At 39.8% G+C, this 5969-nt stretch overlaps 1 protein-coding gene and 1 pseudogene across 1 annotated transcript in view; one reads left to right on the top strand and one right to left on the bottom strand.

Annotated features, from left to right (window-relative positions):
• The window catches only part of LOC112068039 (cholecystokinin), a 31078-nt gene that overhangs the window by 11919 nt on the left and 13190 nt on the right, over positions 1-5969 (bottom strand). The gene's annotated exons all lie outside the window — the stretch shown is intronic.
• The window catches only part of LOC112067986 (keratin, type I cytoskeletal 19-like), a 23262-nt pseudogene that overhangs the window by 3019 nt on the left and 14274 nt on the right, over positions 1-5969 (top strand).

The raw sequence follows: 5969 nt of genomic DNA on the forward strand, positions 1-5969 counted from the left end.
GATTTTTTCCTCGACACAATCCTGTCTCAGCACTCTACGGACAATTCCTTCAACCTCATGGCTTGGTTTTTGCTCTGTCATGCACTGTTAACTGTGGGACTTAATATAGACAGGTGTATTCCTTTCCAAATCATGTCCAGTCAATTGAATTTACCACAGGTGGACTCCAATAAAGTTGTAGAAACATCTCAAGGATGATCAATGGAAACAGGGTGCACCTGAGCTCAATGTCGAGTCTCATAGCAAAGGGTCTGAATACTTATGTAAATAAGGTATTATTTTTATTTTTTTCTCTAAAAACCTGTTTTCGCTTTGTCATTATAGGGTATTGTGTGTAGATTGCTGAGGATTTTATTTTTTTAATCCATTTTAGAATAAGGCTGTAACATAACAAAATGTGGAAAAAGTCAAGTGGTCTGAATACTTTCCGAATGCATTGTAGATAAGTGATAGATTAGAGGTGTAATTCCTATTGTCTCTCAATGTTTATCTTGTTGATTGTCGAAAAACTGTGTTCTGTTGAAAATGAATGAACAGTAGACATGAACCAGATCTGCTGATCTAAACACATGATATCCTATACATAGTTGACTCTGTTGTTACATTCCATTGACTGTGGCTGTCCTCCTGTTCCTAGATCCAAGCCAGGTCTGTGGAGAACTCTCAGATGATCCTGCGGGTGGATAGTGCCAGACTTGCAGCTGATGACTTCAAGATGAAGTAAGTGCACTTCCTCTCTGTACTGTACACAGCCTCTGTGAGTGTACTGATTCTGTTTGTAACTCTTGGCCTATAGGTTTGAGATTGAGTAGATCGAATCCTCCCAGATCTACAGAAATGCTTATGGGGGTAGGCAGGGCTATGGATCAGTTTATGGTTGGGCAAGTTGTATCTTGGTTTGTTGTGAGGAGGAACTAATCAAGCCCTCTTCTTTCCTCAACCCCTGTAGGTTAGAGACGGAGGCTAACATGCGTATGAAGATGGAAGGGGATGTGGCTCGTCTGAGAGGAGTCCTGGACAGCTTTACACTCACCAGAGCAGAACTGGAGATACAGATTGAGGGGCTGAAGGAGGAGCTGGTCTACCTCAGGAAAAACCACGAGGAGGTAATTTCTCCTCACACACTCAAGTCTTACCGCTTGTGATGTTGGCTGAAGTCTGAACGCTCCAGGCAGCCACCTGTGGTTTTTCATTAGGACACAATGGCTCCCCCTGTAGTTTTTGCATTGTTTTCGCATTTGAATGTGTGTTTGAGACCTTTCCATGTTTGGCCACAAGGGGGCAAAACTCACCCACAAAAAATCTAAGGCAACTTCACTGTTATTAGTYCTCAAATATACAGTAACTCATTGCTTTCAGGTGCTTTTGCCCTTCACTGTGTATAAGTAAACTACAAATCCCAAGTATTATAGCACAATTTGTRCCCCTTTTCATGTTGTTAGGAGATTCAGTTGATGCGGCCGCAGCATTGTGGTGCTGTGAATGTGGAGATGGACTGTGCTTCCTCAGTGGACATGAGCAAGGTGCTGGAGGAGATGAGGARCCAGTATGAGGGCATGGTAARGAAGAACCAGAGAGATGCTGCCAAGTGGTTTGAGAGCAAGGTGAGACAACCTCTGAAAATAGGACAGGGGGACTCGAAAGATGTGGACATGGGTCCCTAAATGTGTTTTGTGAGAGGCACAATTGACATGTATTTTGTGAAGTGGTACTATACTTTTGACTAATACGGTGNGCATAGTTCTGTTATAATCTCCACCCAGCACAGCCAGAAGAGGACTGGCCACCCCTCATAGCCTGGTTCCTCTCTAGGTTTCTTCCTAGGTTTGGGCCTTTCTAGGGAGTTTTTCCTAGCCACCGTGCTTCTACACCTGCATTGCTTGCTGTTTGGGGTTTTAGGCTGGGTGTCTGTACAGCACTTCGAGATATTAGCTGATGTACGAAGGGCTATATAAAATAAACTTGATTTGATTTGATTTGACTCGCTCTTTCGCTTTTGTTACCGTCTTATGCTAATCGAGGCAGAACATCTCTACCTGTGATAATAGAACCAAAGAAAACAGTAGAAATAGCAGAAGGCCTGCCAAGTGATTAGGCACACAATGGTGTCTTGGTTTCCCAGACATTCCTTGGATATACCTTCTGACACACGGTGCCAAAGAATAATCAAGTCAAACACTCCCTTTTAACCTTTAGGGTCACCAGAGAATACATAGAGGCCATTAAGTTAAGTGTTTTTTTCATGTACAAGTGTATTGGCTGAATGAGGAGGCTTTGGGGTTTCAATAGGTGGTGGTTTGAGGATAGTGACAGTGAAGTCTTGATGGGGATGAGTTTACATAGCGAGGCATGAGGATCATTCATCACGTCGTCTTGTGGGTTAATTTGAATAATTGAATAATATATATTTCTAAAATTATTTTGCAACACTCATGCACGTGACGCGAGAGGTGTAGTCAGCCTGTAAAACACAAAGCCAAATATACACTGGAGTTGCTTTCCAAGACGACATTGAATGTTCCTGAGTGGCCTAGTTACAGTTTAAAAAAAACTTAAATCGGCTTGAAAATCTATGGCAAGACTTGAAAATGGCTGTCTAGCACTGATCAACAACCAACTTGACAGAGCTTGAAGAATTTTAAAAAGAATAATGTGCAAGTATTTTACAATCCAGATTTGTACAGCTCTTAGAGACTCTTAGACCCAGAAAGACTCACAGCTGTAATCGCTGCCAAAGGTGATTCTAACATGTACTGGCTCAGTGGTGTGAATACTTATGTATATTTCTATATTTCAGATATTTCTGTATTTCATTTTCAATAAATGTGCAAACATTTCTAAAAACAAGTTTTTAACTTTGTCATTATGGGGTATTGTGCGTTTTTTAAATTCCATTTTGAATTCAGTCTGTGACACAAGCACATGTGGAATAAGTGAAGGGGTGTGAATACTTTCTGAAGGCACTGTATCTGTGTGCTATTTATCACTGATGATATTTGTTCAGGTGAAAAGGCCTTTGGGATATGTATGTTCATGCTCTGACAAGGTAGAACTCATTCATCATTATTACATGGAAGAGGCAGAGCTCAATTCAGTCTAACCTGCCTTGCAGTGCTTACAGAGCAGCTAATTTCCCTTGAATTCAAATAAAATCAGAATGGTTTTCACAACTGTAAAAATCCAACTACAAACTCCTCTAACAGGTTGATGCTTGATGGTTTTCAGAATTAGTGTGTGAGCTTGGACAAATTTGATTAAACTAAGACAGTGTGTAAACATACTGTACAGGTTTGACTGAAAACCAGCCTCAGTATGTAGGAAAGTAAAGGTCCAGCTGGCCATCAGTAGACATAATTTGATTTGATCATGGAGATGTATTTGAAAAGTTTATTTCCAAAACACTATATCCACAAATTTGTCAAAGTGTTTAAAAAAAAACTGAAATGATTGCTTATGGGTACCTTCGTGTGTGTTTAAAATATGAATGTTCTCAGATTCTTCATTCCTAGATTTGAGATTATAAAAATGTTTTTTTTGTTGCAAAATGTTATAAAACCATTGTTTCGCTCGAATGGAATGTTCGTATCCTGTATATTTGACAGTGATATCCCAGCTAGCACATTTGTTTCCTTGGAAGTTGTGGGACTGTACGTTTTTTGTTTCCCATTGGTTCTGGGAACAAAGCCATACATTTCCTGACCGTTAAAACTGACCGTTTTTTAAACGAAAGGGAACTATTCTCCTATTCTGGGAACATATATTTTTAAGTTGCAGGGAGGTTCTGAGAACGTTTTACTATGGTTCCCTGAATGTTTTTCTGAGAGGTTTTATTAATGTTCTGAGAACGGAAACTATAGGTTATTTGAAGGTAATTAAATAACGTTCTGAGAACATGTTTGTTTCAATAAGACTTTAACACTTCTTATGGACGGTAGCGTCCCACCTGGCCAACATCCGGTGAAATTGCAGAGCGAGAAATTCAAACCACAGAATTATAAATATTTAACTTTCATAAAATCACAAGTGTATAAATCAAAATAAAGCTTAACTTCTTGTTAATCCAGCCGCTGTATCAGATTTCAAAAAGGCTTTACGACGAAAACACACCATGGGATTATCTGAGGACAGCGCCCCGTATACAAAAGCATGAAAACATATTTCAACCAGGCAGGTGCGCCACGGAAGTCAGAAATAGCGATATAATAAATTCCTTACCTTTGATGATCTTCTTCTGTTGGCACTCCAAAAGGTCCCAGATACATCACAAATGGTCCTTTTGTTCGATAATGTCCTTCTTTATATCCATAAAAACTCAGTTTAGCTGGCGTGCTTCAGTCAATAATCCACCCAGTTTCCCTCCATCAAAATGCATARAAAATGAATCCCAAACGTTACTAATAAACTTTTCCAAACAAGTCAAACAGCGTTTATAATCAAACCTTAGGTACACTAATATGTAAATAAACGCTCAAATTTAAGACGGAAAATCGTTATTGTCTTTACCGGAGAAAAATACCAAAGAACGCGCTCTCTCCACGTGCTTGGAAATACTATAGCCAAAATGGGAGCCACCTAGAAAAACTAAAATTTCTGGCAAATTTAAAAAAAAAAAACCAGCCTGAAACTCTTTCTAAAGACTGTTGACATCTAGTGGAAGCCCTATGAACTGCAATCTGGGAGGATCTCGCCTTATAATAAAAGTGACAGCCATTGAAAACAGTGGTAGGCTGACATTTTTTTTGGGGGGGGGTGGTTTGTTCTCGGGGTTTCACCTGCCATATCAGTTCTGTTATACTCACAGACATAATATTAACAGTTTTAGAAACCTTAGAGTATTTTCTATCCAAATCTACCAACTATATGCATATCCTAGCTTCTGGGCCTGAGTAACAGGCAGTTTACTTTGGGCACGCTTTTCATCCGGACGTGAAAATACTGCCCCCTACCCAAGAGAGGTTAAATTACAGTGCTAGTTTAGTTGTTTCCATCTCCAAGCAAAGATAGACATTTATTTACCATTAATCATGCAAACTGTCACACTGATCTCTGGTCCTCTGATGACTGTCTAGTGGTGAACTGGAGCGTGGTAGAATGGATACGCTGTCCGTCCTTTCCTAGCCCACGTTTACAGCAACTGCTGCTAACTCAACGGCTACGAGGTATCACTTTTGGAGTGAATAAGAGTTCAAAGTTCATACCAAGTTGCCATACTTTTAAGCTCATGCTATATTCTGGCTGGTATAGTCGAAATTCATCCTTTCGGCGTGTAGGTCGTCACCTTCACATTGAAATTCGATGCCAATTTCTTTAGGTTCTTGSTGATGTTGGCTTAGTTCTGTAGGTGGTCTTTGTCCTTTCAACGTGGGGACTGCCAGTCCACGTTCACATGGGCGGGGCTACTGAGTTGGCAGAGTTTACTCTATGACAAACCGTTCTCTCATTAAGAAGCTAAATAGCATTAATCTTTTCACAAATAGTTTCATATTTAAACATTTAAATTGCAAACAACAATTCCATTTGAATTTGATAACTTGAATGCATAGATTTTCCAAGATACAGTTAATGTCATCCTATCATCAGTCATCATGTCTCAGACGCCAACTGAACTGACATCATATTCATTAAGTCCCAACGCATATTTTCAACTGGTTGGATTACCGAAATATGGTTCCTTTTCCCATCTTTTGATGTCACCAGATTCTCTCTCATGTTAACAAATGGATTTTCAATAGTCACATCGGTAGAGTAGAGAGAGGAAAAAGGGGAAAGGTATTTATGGGGGTCATAAACCTCCCCCTCAGGCCAACGTCATGACACCTCTACAATGCCCACAAGCCAATTAAAACAGAGTGGACAAAACCAGGCACCAAATTAGACTGGGGGAAAAGAAATCATCAATGATGATGTTCTTTTCTACACAGATCATGAAAAATGATTGCCTGATGATCTTCTAAACTTTCCAATACTTT

Source organism: Salvelinus sp. IW2-2015, unplaced genomic scaffold, assembly GCF_002910315.2.
Source record: "Salvelinus sp. IW2-2015 unplaced genomic scaffold, ASM291031v2 Un_scaffold19, whole genome shotgun sequence".
Classification (NCBI taxonomy): domain Eukaryota; kingdom Metazoa; phylum Chordata; class Actinopteri; order Salmoniformes; family Salmonidae; genus Salvelinus; species Salvelinus sp. IW2-2015.